Genomic DNA, 13,958 nt, shown 5'->3' with positions numbered 1-13,958 from the left:
CATCCTATCCCCTCAGAGCAGCACCAGCTCTAAGGGCAATAATATTGCAGCATCAGGTAAATGGCCAGGTTCTACAAACCTTCCATCCTGAGAGGAGAGATCATATTTAGAAGAAAGGAAGGGGACCATAAAGAGCAAAGAAAAACAACAAAAAAGAATCTGATGGTGACAGAAAAAATCAAGATCCAAACTCAGAAGAGTACAATAATAACAAAATACCTGTGGTCAAAACCTCAAAGAAAAATGAGAAGTGTCGTGCTCAGAAAAAAAAAAAAAACTCATGAAAGAAGTCAGAAAAGAAGCTTGGAAACATATAAGAGAGGTAGAATAAAAACTAGGAAAATAAAAACAAAAACTTGGAAAAGAAATGAAAATCATGCAAGAGAATTATTTTTAAAGAATCAACTGTTTAAAGGGGAAAAAATGACTGCTTAAAAAGTAGACTTGGCCAAATGGAAAAAGAGATACAAAAATCCATCAAAGAAAATAAATCCTTAAAAAGTGCAATTGGCCTAATAAAAAAGAAAATTAAAAAGCTTATCAAGGAAAACAATTCCTTAAAAGTTAGAATTGGAAAAGTAGACTCCATGAGACATTAATAATCAATTACACAAATTCAAAAGAAGGAGAGGGGAGAAGAAAATTAAAATACTTTATAAGAAAAAAAAAACTGATGTGGAAAATAAATCCAGGAAGGACAATGTCAGAATATTGGATCACTGGGAAGTCATAATCCAAATAAGGACCTGGACAGTATCTTTTAAAAACTTATCAAGGAAAATTGCCCTGTTATCCTGTAACCAGAGAGCAAAATAGGTATAGAAAGAATGCATTGATCACCTCAGGAAGGAGATCCCAAAATAGAAACTCCAAGGAAAATTATATCCAAATTTCAGAACTATCAGGTTAAGGGAAAAGTACTACAAGTGGCCAGAAACGAACAATTCAAATACTGGGTAGCCATAATCAAGATTTAAAAGGAATTAGGAGTTGCAACATTAAAAGATCAGAAGTTATGAAATATGATATTCTAGAAGGCAAATGAACTAGGACTTCAACCAAGAATTATTTTCCCAGCTAAATTAAACCTAATACTTCAAGGGAAAAATGGTCATTCAAATAAAATAGAAGGACTTCAAGCTTTCATACTATGTCTCTGAGAAAGGCCTCATTTCTTAAGTATATAGAGTACCGAACTAGATTTGTAAAAATGCAAACCATTTGCCTGTTGTAAAATGGTCAACATATATTCACAGACAGTTTTCAGGTGTAAAAAATCAAACCACTTTATTAGTATCTGGAGAAAAGCTCTAAATCACTTTTGATTAGAGAAATGAAAATTAAAACAACTTCACACCTATCAAGTGAGACTTCAGAGAAGAAGTAGATTGAGGAGGAGGACTGATTGTTCTGAAAAATTACTCACATTAGGAATGGGTTAAAGAATGTTCATACATTTACACACACATAGGTAGTATGTGTGTGTGTGTGTGTGTGTGTGTGTGTAAGGATATAGCACCTTCTAAAACCTACAAATAAAGGGAGAGGGAATAAGAATATAGACTCTCCAGAATCTATAAAGAAATAAAGGGGAAGAAAATAGGATAAAATGAAGTGCAGAAAGTATTTAGATTAATGGGAGTGGGATAACGTATGTAGATTAATGGGAATAAGAGAAAGAGGAAGGAAAAGATGGGAAAGCATGAGAGGGATCCTTGGTAGGGATGAAGTAGGGCAGATTAAGTAATAATAAAGCAAGCTGCAAAATAGAAGTAGAAGAGTTAGCAGGGATAGGAAATGAGATGTCCACAAATACAATAATAATCAGGAATATAATTTATTTTTTAAATAGGAACAATAACTATTATTTCAAAATAAAAATTAAAAAAGATTCCATCAAAAGAGTGAAATCTCCATTATGTGTCAGCCATATTAATATTGTTTTAGATTATTTAAAACAGCTAGATAATAGAAGGTTGGAGTATTGCTTTGATGTAGGAAATGACTAATGGGTAAATTTATAAAAATATGGAAGCACTTAGACCTAAGAAGGATGAAGTGAAACAGAGGATAATTAAGCCTAGTACAACATTATATAGATATAAATGAATATATATTTGTAAATATGTGTATGATTATAGATATCCATGAAGATGTATGTGTGCATATATGCATAATTATATACATATATGTAAGTGTTGTACATGTGTGTATGTAAATAGCTAGCTAAATGATAACTGGATAACTAGATAGACAGATAGATAGATAGGCAGACACATAATTATATCCATGCTTAATTATAGTCTGCTTAGGGGAAGTAAGGGGGAGGAAAAGATAAAAAAGAATAAAGTAAAAAATGCACAGCAGAGAACAAAAGAAAATCTATAAGGAAGCATAGATGGATAATTCTAAATACAATATATTCTATTATTACATATGCTTTCTTGAAATAGAAATAGCCACATATATTGAATTCTTTCTTATGTTGTTATGCAGATGACAATTTTTCCCTTTTTATTTTTTCTATTTTTGTATTTTGGTTTTAAAAAAATAAAAACACATAAAATAAACCCCCAAATCCAAAAGAGATCATTAAAAAGGGAAAATGACCTAAATGAGTAAAAACATTCAAAGCATTTCTTTTTTGTGGTGACAAAATATTGGAAATTGATAATACTCATCAACTGGGGAATGGCTGAACAAGCTACATTATATGTGTTCAGGGAAGACTAGTACTTCTGGGGTGAGTGTGCTGAGCCTTTTACAGAGCCGTTTTCCACCTTTGGCATACATCTGATCCATCTAACTTTCACTTATGGCTCCAAGAGAATACTATTGAGCAATAAGAAATGATGAACAAGCAGATTTCAGAAAAATCAGGAAAGTCTTGTACCAACTGATGCAAAGTGAAATGAGTAGAGCAAGGAAAACGTTGTGTGTATAAATGATTCAAATCTTCTAAGCAACACAATGATCTAAAACAAATACAAAGGATTCATCAAGGAAAATGCTGTCCTTATCCAGATAATGAACTGATGGGCTCTGAATGCAGATAGAAGCATTTTTCCCAATGATTTTATTTTTTTTGTTTCAATCTGTTTCTTTTTCTATAATAGCAAATGTATAATGTATGTTAAATTGCTTGCCATTTTTGGAAGAAAAGGAGGAAAGGGAAAAAATTGTAACTCAAAATTTCAAAAATGAATTCTAAAAATTGTCCTACCATACAATTGAGTTAAAAAATTAAAAACTATGTTTGGAGCTATAGGGGATGGTACTTTCCTAAGGGTGATTGGGGGAGGGAGAAAGGAGTCTATAAGTGGTCTTCCTTTTTCATTCCCCCCTCCCTCCCAGATTTGAATTGTTTTCTCCAGACTCCTAGGCGTGACTTCTTCCCTGAAGCAGAAGGGGCTATGAAGGTCCCAACTTATTCCTGAAGGGAGGAGGGTGACTCTGGGTTAGGCCATCAGGCCAATTAGACCTGAGAGGAGGTGGAACTGGAAAGGTGCCCATTAACTCTGGGTAGATCTCTTCCTTTCTTCAGGAGCCCAACTCCCCCACCTCTGGATACTAGGTGTTTTTGAAGGGGGAGATCATTAAGGAAGGAGGGAATCTGGAGTTCCACCTTAGAACTGTCTGAGGGGTCTCAGGTGTGGGAGGGAGAGACAGCAGGACTACTGAACCCACAAACCTCTCATGAAATAAAATAATAAAGTTTCTATTTTTTCAAAAAAAATTAAAAACTTAATAAATAAATTTTTTTTTTGCTAACTACAGTGAGGTAATTAATGCATCTCAGCTTAATTTTCTTCATCTATAAATTGAAGCACTATCAAATTGTTCAACTTCAGAAATTGATGTGATTTTTATCAGTGGAAATGATGTTGAAGTATTATCATTACTTTGGACTGTATCTCCAAGGACTTTGGAATTTTGACATCTGACTCACAATTGAAACCTTTTGTTTGTGTCTTTTCCTTTGAAGTGTGAGCTCCTTGAAAGCAAAGACTATCTTACTTTTTAAAATTTGTATCCCTAGCACTTAATAAATACTTTATTCACATATTCAATTCAAAGTGAGGATAATAATAGCAGCTACCTCATATGGGTGTTGTGAATATTAAACAAGATAAATATATGTAAATCATTTACATAAATTTTGAAATAATACATAACTATTATTATCATCACTGCCACCACCATCATTATCAATGAGGATGTGCTTTCTAGGCATAAGGGATAGCCTCTTCAAAGGCACAGAATCAAATGATGAATTAAGATGGAAAAACAGATTGAAAGTAAATTGTGTTTGTTCTTGAATTTTTTTTTCAGTCACATTTAACTCTTTGTGGCCCCCTTTGGGGGGTTTTCTTGGCAAAGATACTGGAGTAGTTTACCATTTCCTGATGTAGTTAATTTCACAGCTGAGTAATTGAAACAAACAGGATTAAGTGACTTGCCCAAAATTACAGTTAGGAAGTGCCTAAGTCCAGATTTGAACTCAAAAAGATGAGTCTGCCTGACTCCAGGGCTGACATGCTATCCAGTGAACCACCTAGCTTCCCTTGAATATTAAACAAATAAATTCGGAATTTATATAAATATCCACGAGGAATTATAAAAGGTTATTTATTTATTTATCTGTCTGTTTGTTTGTATTATCATACAAGACAGACAGAATCAGACCTGTTTATAAAGAAAAACACTCCAGTGCATGATGGATTGGAGTTTATCAGAGGTTTGGTGTCTACAATAGTATATAAAATATATAAAGAAGTCATAAGTAATAAGATCCTGAAATAACTAATAACAGGGAGGAAAGATAGGAAAGAAGAAATACACATGGTATTATCTAGAGTCAACTAAACTGAAAAAATATAATAAAGGAGAATCTTAAGAGAGAGATTTAATGAAAGAGAAGCAAGAGTTAAAGATGTAAGCCTGGTTAAGAAGGAAAGAGAGGGAATTCACATAGAGAAGTGGTGAAACAATACCAGTTAAACAAAGATGATATCTGCATGGACAGTTTTCAAAACATTAGATCAGTACAAATCCTATTTGGCTTGAAAATTTGCATCTGTCCCTCCTATACTTCTTCCAGAGTCCCAATTCCCCATACTTACCTACTGTTTCCCATCTCACTAGACTAAGATATGACACACATCTGCCAAAGGCAGATTATTTCAAAGTTCCTTTGCAAACAAATATTCCCATGAAATCCAGAGTAAAAGGGATTAAAACAGAGGCAGACAAAAATCAACTTTACTGCCTTTATGTCTCCCTCATGATTTTAGTCCCTGGGATTATGGGTCATTATTTCCATTTTTATGACTAAAATTTGGGTATTTTAAGGTATATAGGGTAATTCTTCTTGTTTGTGCTATGGAAATATTTTGTGTGACCACATTCATTCACTTAGCAAACATTTAGTTAATATACTCTGTATATAGTAATGTGCTAGGTACTGTGAGAGATAAAATGATGAATGTCACTCTTTTATTTTTTTTTCTTTTATTGTCAAATATTTAATGAAAATTTATTCTATACAAAGCAGTATTCTAAACATTAATTCAAATCAATGCAGCAGACCAAAAAAAAAAAAAAAAAAAAGAATACATACTATACAAAGATATTGGTCTAGGGACTTAGAATATAAAGGTTGCACCCCTTTTCACTATCTTAAAATCTATTGAGAGATATAAGATGGGGACAAAAGTAGCAATAGATTTTGCATCTCTTATTTAAATGGTATTAGGAACTTCCTCAAGCAATTCAGGTCAGCATCTACTCTGTAATTTATAGTTTTATGATTATTTAGAATCCTGGGAATTTAAATGGTCTACCCAGGCTCACATAATAAAATATAGAGAAGTGGAACTTGAAATCAGGCCTTTCTGAATACAAGGTTGCCAGATAAATAGGCACTGGTGAATATGGAACACAGAGATAATTGGGATAGAATATTTTGAGAAAGTCTAAGGACAAATAAAAGAAATTAAAGTCCCCTCTCTCTTTTCTCCTTTCTCCCCCTGCCCTCCCCCCCTACACACACACTGAGGGACAATGAGTTGACCAACTGACTAGAATAAAAGGAATGTGCTGGAGAAATATAGCCTTGAAGTTTGAAAGGTACATTGCAACCAGATATGCTGATATGAGCTTGAATGATAGGGTAAACATAGATTAGGACCATATGATATATAAGCTTGTATTAGGTTAAATTTGAACTTTTTCTTGGATATAATCTTTTAATAATAATATCTAACATTTTATAATAATTTACATATTTATTTATTATTTTATTCTTAATATTATAATTTAATTATTTTTAAATTACATGTAATTAAAAAATTTTTAAAATTTAATTTCCAAATTCTCTCCTTTCTTCTCTCCCTCCTTGGAAAGGCAAGAAATTTGATACTGCTTATATATGTGAAGTCATGAAAAACATATTTTCATATTAGCCATGTTATAAAAAAAATAGAAAAAATAAAGCAAGGAAAACTATTTTTAAAGTATGCTTCATTATGCATTCAGAATTCATCAGTTCTCTCCCCAGCAATAGACAGCATTTTTCATCATGAATCCTTTGGAATTGTCTTGGATCATTATCTTAATTTTAATTAATCATTATCTCAAGTAGCTAAGTCTGTCACAGTTGATCATCCTTACAATATTGCTGTTGCTGTATATAGTGTTTTGTTGCCTCTGCTTACTCCACTTTAAATAAGGTGATATAAGTTTTCCCTGTTTTTTTCTGAAACCATTAAGCTCATTATTTCTTATTACACACAGTAGTATTCCATCACAGCCTTATACTATAATTTATTCAGTCATTTCCTAGTCAATGGTTAGCGTATTAATATTGCACAATATTGTGTACCTCTGGGCATGTTTCCAAATTGTTCTTCAGAATGGTTGGAATGGTTCTCAATTTAACCATTAGAGTGTTAGTGTTCTAATTTCCTACATACCCTTCAGCATTTGTTCTTTTTTTTTTCCCCTATCATATCTGAAGATATAGTACCACAGAGTTATTTTATTATTTATTTTTATAAATGATAGTAATTTAGAACATTTTTATATGACTGTTTCCAGCTTTGCTTTCTTCTTCTTAAAACTGCCTGTTCACATCTTTTGATTATTTATCATCTGAGGAATGGCTCTTATTTCTTTAAATTTGGCTCAGTGCTCTATGTTTTTGAGAAATGAGGTTTTCATCAGAGAAATTTTTTGAAATATTTTCCCCAATTTCCTGGTTTTGTTCTAATTTTGGCTGTGTTAGTCCACATGGTCCTTTCTATCTTTTCTTTGGTATTAAACTCTTCCCTTATGCAGGGATCTGACAGGTGCATTTTTCCAGGTTCCCCTAATTTGATTGTGGTATCACCCTTTATGCCAAAATCATTTGTCCACTTTGACCTTTTTTTGGTATATTGTGTGAAATGTTACTTTATGCCTAGTTTATGCCAAACTGCCTTCTAGTTTTCCTAGCAATTTTTGTCAGATGTTGAATTATTTTCCCATGAGCTTGGATCTTTGAGTTTATCAAACATTAGATACTATGGTCATTTAAATGTATGGATATATTTACTACATATTGTGTAACTACTTTTTTCCAATTTCTTCCACTGGTCCACCACTCCATTTCTTAGTCAGTTTTAGATAATTCTGATAATTATCACTTTGCAATATACTTTACAATCTAGAAGTTTGTCTTCCTTTACAGCCCTCTTCCCTGATTCATTGGATATCCTGATCTTTTCTTCTACCAGGAATGAGTTTATTTTTACATACACAATTCAAGACTACTTAAATGATTAATTTGTGTATTGTGTAGAATGATGGGAAGTCAAAAGGGGAGAACATGGTAAATTGAACATAAGGAAATGTGACTTCAAACAAGTGTTTTTGTCAATTGTATGATAGTATTATTCCTACTTATATCAGTATTTAAATTTTGCCCTCAATTATAATATAAAAGCAATTTTAAAAAGTGATGTTAGGAATAGTTAATAATACTATATGTAATCTAAAAAAAAATCAAAGAAGTTAATTAAACTGCATAGGATTAAGTTTATAATATTTTGTAGACCAAAGGATCATAGAATCTTAGAGCTGAAATATACTTTAGAAGTTTATCAAATATATTTTATATATGAATAGGAATTCAATGCATGTCAGTCATGACAAGTGATCATTTAACCTTACCTTGAGAACCTCTTGGGTATGGTTCTCCATCTTTTGAGGTGGTTTATTCTGTCCTTTCAGGAGTTTTTCCTGCTGCTAAGTCAAATCTGATTCTCTGCAACTTCTTTCTATGGCTCATAATCCTATCTATGAGACCAAACAGAATAAGTTTAATTTCTTTTCCATGTGATATTATGACATCCCACTAAAGAAACTGAAATTTATATTATTCTAAATATTTATCAAGTGTTTATTTATACATTTGTTCAAATTTAGATTCTATCTTAATAGCTTTGTCCTATTATTTTAGTCTAATAAGATAATTTTGATTCCTGATAATATTAATTGTTAATTATTCTCAATTATACATCAAGTACAATTAGATAACATTCATCCAACTTATTAACAAAAATATGAAGAAAAATCATGACCAAAGACAGGTCATTGAGAGACTTCAACAGAGATACTTTTTTGAAGTTTACTTGCTGAATTATCAACAACATATTGATTTCTGTCATTTGTGCTGTTCTGAATCTACTTAACTATACTATTATCCAGTTAAAGTCTTTCCACTTTTTCCATGATGGTATCAAATACTTTGTTTAAATTTAGGTATACTAGGCCTCTCTCTTTTGCTCTCATTTACCAATATAATGATCTTGTTAAAAATAGAAAATGAGGTTTGTCTAGGATGTCTAGTAGAAAAAACTGATAATGTTTTTTGTAATCATCATTTCCCTTTCTAAAACCTTTAAATTTGCTTCTATAGTTTGTTCTAGTAATTATCTAGAAATTGAAAGAAAAGGTATTCCTAAAGTCAAACATGTTTTCTTATGTCAAGGTTTGTAGTTCACCTTGTTTATTATCCAAACTCATCTTCTTTGTATATAGAGAACTTAAGTCGTGGATCTTATTACTGCTTCTCTTTTTAGATATTGTCTCTTAATAATTATTCATCTTCTCTATTGATGCTTGTGTTCTTGTGTCCTACCATTCCCAGAAGAATTTGACTTTATTGATGAATGTGGAGAAATTTCTCTTCCCTTTTTCTTCATTTTTAAGCTTTCTTAAGCAGATTCACCCATCTCCAAGTAAACATGTTTTATTTATCCTTGTTAAGTATAGTCCATCCCTGGCTAAGAGTCCTATCTTTCTCTCACTTTATTTTAGTCTATATATTTATTTTAAAATTTTCTTCTGTTTATTTCTAAAACAGGCACTTAAATTATATGAATCAACATGGTTTTATAAATCTGTTTTTAGTGCCTGGAAAGATTCATGCCTGCCAAGAAAAAATGCTGTAGCTAGAAATATAGGTAATTAAACTAATTTCTATTTAATTGAATTTTACTGTTAAACTCTTCAGTTAAAATTTAGGTAGGAATTGAAGGAATGGAAAAAAATTATTCTCAGCATAAACATTCCATTTAGTGTATCCTTGCAGTCTGAGTAAGAATTTGCTAGACCTAAAGCATTTTTAGATGTAACCCAAATTCAGATATAACTTATTCTCAAATAAAAATGTGCCTTTTGTCAGGCAAACTATGTAGGAAGTTCCTGTTATACTTCCCCTATGTCTCTCCCCCACTTTCTCCTTCCTACTCTTAAATTATTCCAAAAAATTGGTTGACTAAAGTTACCCTTCATAGGTTTCCAAAATTTCTACCCATCCCTCAACAATAACAATGCAAGTCTGCTCTGAAGCAACAGTGTCTTTTCTAAACTTTTAGTTTGGTTAACCTGGGCTATTTCATTGTCAGCTTCCTACTTAAGGCCTTAAAGTCTACTTTTCCCAATATAATTATTCATTGACAAATAGCTGTTCTCTTTCTTGTCCCTTTAACTCTTAGTGGTAATGTCACGTAGAGGCACCACTTTACTCAATTTCTTTTTATTCCCATAAAACTTATTCCCTGTTGTGATCTTTTTCTTCTCAAAACGCAGCCAGGTGATGAAAGTTCAGATCTTTTATTATCCCAATATATCCCGGTTAGCTTAGAGGCCTATCTCTCTGCTTGGTTCCAAGAGCTCTCTCCGAATGTCACCAAATCCAAAGGTCTGGTCCTTCAGCCTCTGCCTCTGCTTTCTTCAGCCTCCAGCCAGCTCCAACTCTTCATGTCATTCCGCTGAAATCTCGACTTGTAGCGTCTTCCTCTCCCAAGAACTCTCCGACTGGCCCATTGGCCTATTTATGCTCCTTCCAGAGAGAGGGATTATGGGTAGTTCTACTTAGTACCTTGTTTCAGGTTCTGCCCAAAACATCTTCTTGTAAGATTAGATCAACTCTAATTACTTAGCAGTTAGTAAGGATTCCAACATCTCCCCCTTTCTTTTGTTTTAAAACATAGGGGGTTTCTGAGGGGGTACACATAAATCCATCAATATGGGCCAGAACTTTGTAACAGATATACATGGTATACATAAATCCATCAATATGGGAGGCATTATACATAATTTACATAAGTACATAGCAATATAACACAGGCTAGTAGTAATGTAACAAATAACATGAATCAACATGAAAATTTAACTACTGCAAAAAGTCTCATCAACAATCTTTCATCTCAAGAAATCCAATGATTCTTGCAATTACTTAAAATACATAAGCACATAGTAATATAACACAGGCTAGTAGTAATGTAACAACATAAATCGACCTGAAAATTTACAAATGTCCATAAGTCCTAGAAATAGTCCATAAGGAATCCATTGTCCATTAGTTCATGCGCCAGGAATCTAATAATTCCTGTAAGCTCTGAAGTACTGCAAAAAGTCTCATCAACAATTTTTCATCTCAGGGAATCCAGTGATTCTTGCTGGTTTTTCAGGAACTGAAAGCTGAAGATTTTAAAGTTCTTTTGACAGTCTCATTGTTAGCCTTTTCCACCTGTGGAAATATAAGCAGATCCTTTTCCCCAAGCAATTAACCTAATTCCCTTCTATTTACCAAATTTGGGATTTCTTCTCATCATCTGGTAATTACATTGGAGTTGTTTGCATTGGATATTGTCTTGTTGTCTTAAAAGGCCTGTATTCTCCCCAACTGTAATCCTGATTGCTTTTCTGTTGGTTGATGACATCAGAATCCTGAATTTCTAAAGTCTCTCTGGGTGTAACCTCAGCTGCTATCATGCCCCACCTGTCCTTTGATTGATACTTTGGAGCTGGGCCTTGCCTCTCCTTCCTCTGGGTCAATATACATTTAGAGGCCCAGTGAAAGCCTCGGTTACATTTTGGACATGGGGTTTTGGGTTTTCTCTCACCCTGTCTTCTCACTCTATCTCCATATCTACAATAAGCTCTCAAATGTCCAACTTTTCCGCAGTGAAAACATCGACGAGTTTCTCTAGAATTTCTCTGCCAAAAAGGACCTTGTCTTTCCATGTTCATCATAGTCTGGGCATAATAAGCATTTGTGCCCACTGTGGCACAGCGTCTTATGATTTCTTCTAAAGGAGCATCTTTGTCTAGCCCCCATATAATTCTTTTGCAAACCTCATTGGCATTTTCCTTAGCCAAATGTTTAGTCATTATTTTTGTTGCTGCATTGTCTCCAATGGTTCTTATTACAGCTGTTTGTAAATGTCCCACAAAATCTGCAAAAGGTTCATTGGGACCTTGCTCTATTTTTGTGAAAGCATTATTTCCATCTTTCTGTCCAGGGAGAGAATTCCAAGCTTTTATTGCAGCCTTAGAAATTTGCTCATACACTGTTATGGGATAATAAATCTGTTCTGAACTCTCTGCATACTGACCTTCTCCAGTTAGTTGGTCAAAAGCAACTTGTACAATAGCTCCTGTTTGCCTATTGCGTTGGGCTTGAATCCTACATAATTCATGAAACTCTGAAAGCCACAATAAATTTTGTCCCGGTTCTAGACAAGTTTTTGTTATGGATTTCCAGTCATTCGGGGTTAGGATTTCATAAGACAAATTATCCAGTAACATCTTCACATAAGATGATGTAGCCCCATAAAGAGTGCAACCCTTTTTCAAATCTTTAATTTTTTCCAAATTAAAAGGAGTGTATCTTCTCCCTTTTTGACCTGAGGAGTTGAGCTCTTCAATCACAGGATATGCATTTATAAAATCAGATATATCTTCTCCTTCATTTTTTGCTTTAATTAATGCTTTTTCTAATCTTGTCAAATTCTGCTTTACAGGAGAAGCTGACTGTGTTTCTGTCTCTCTCCCTCCCCCTTGTTCCACCCATGAAGGGTTAATCGCGGGGGGAGGGTCATGAGATGTGGAATCACCTAATTCCTCCTGCTGTGAAGTATCATACTCAGAATTGTAATTAACTCCATTCTCATCTGATTCGTCCTCCTTTTCACCTAGTAAAGTTGGCAATTCTTCCTCCTGTACTTTCCTTTTCATCATTCTATCACTTAAATAACTTCTTATAGCCAATTGTATTACATTATATGTATTAATTATTGAGTTAGGCCCATTTTTATCATAGAATTGACAAAGATCCTCTCCAACCAATTTCCATTCATTTAGATCTAATTCCTTATCAAGAGAGAAACAAGGACATATATCCTTTACAATTTGTAAAAGTTCAGTGATTTGCTGTAAACTTATAATTAAACCTTGGCTTTCCATAACTTTGACAATGCTCTCTAAACATTTTCCTTGAACAGAAACAGGCTGTTTTCTAAATATCTGTCCCATCTTAGCTGAAATTCTACTTTAACTCTTCTAACAAAATTTCTTTTTTGCACTCACCCTAATTTCTGGGTTGATGAGTCTTTTCCACTGGATCAGGATCAGAGGCTTTTCCACTTGAATCAGGATCGGAGCTTTTCCACTGAAATCCACTGAGGGGGTCTGTTTGCCCCACGTTGGGCGCCAAAATGTTGTGATTTTTTTCTTCTCAAAACGCAGCCAGGTGATGAAAGTTCAGATCTTTTATTATCCCAATATATCCCGGTTAGCTTAGAGGCCTATCTCTCTGCTTGGTTCCAAGAGCTCTCTCCGAATGTCACCAGATCCAAAGGTCTGGTCCTTCAGCCTCTGCCTCTGCTTTCTTCAGCCTCCAGCCAGCTCCAACTCTTCATGTCATTCCGCTGAAATCTCGACTTGTAGCGTCTTCCTCTCCCAAGAACTCTCCGACTGGCCCATTGGCCTATTTATGCTCCTTCCAGAGAGAGGGATTATGGGTAGTTCTACTTAGTACCTTGTTTCAGGTTCTGCCCAAAACATCTTCTTGTAAGATTAGATCAACTCTAATTACTTAGCAGTTAGTAAGGATTCCAACAATTCCCCTATTCCAAACCCACCTTTCCAGGTAGATCTACCCCAATTCCTTCCTCCACCCCCATTTGTCTCCTCTTGCTTAAGCTAAATGTGTGTATTACAAAATCAATAGAGACTAAACATTTTCCCCTCATTCTCAGCTGACAATTTTCAATCAATTTCATATATTATCATTTTGTTGGTAATCATGACTCTACCAATCTGGCCTCTAAGCTCTAATTTGATGGTGTGGTTACAAATTATAATACATGACAAAACTGAAGTATAAACATATTATTTGACCTTTAGAATCTAGTAGTGGGCTATTGTACTAAATTTCTTTAGAGCAAGTTAAAGATAACGCAAGCAAATATAGTGGAAGATGGGATAACATTAAGATGTCATTCACTTCACTTGTGTGTATATTTATTATTGATTTCCTTCATCTCATAAATGTCTCAACTCTTTTATTTGACAAGTACTTTGATGAATTTCACAGGCTTTACTGATTGCATGAGCAGATTAGAGAA

The 13,958-nt window shown here is 33.7% G+C and overlaps 1 protein-coding gene across 24 annotated transcripts in view; it reads left to right on the top strand.

Annotated features, from left to right (window-relative positions):
• Positions 1–13,958, top strand: part of TRDN (triadin) — a 517,197-nt gene that overhangs the window by 81,584 nt on the left and 421,655 nt on the right. The window lies entirely within an intron of this gene.

The sequence above is a fragment of the Antechinus flavipes genome, chromosome 4 (assembly GCF_016432865.1).
Source record: "Antechinus flavipes isolate AdamAnt ecotype Samford, QLD, Australia chromosome 4, AdamAnt_v2, whole genome shotgun sequence".
NCBI classification, from domain to species: Eukaryota; Metazoa; Chordata; class Mammalia; order Dasyuromorphia; family Dasyuridae; genus Antechinus; species Antechinus flavipes.
Note: the sequence above shows the minus strand (reverse complement) of the source record. Positions and strands in the feature narration are given on the sequence as shown.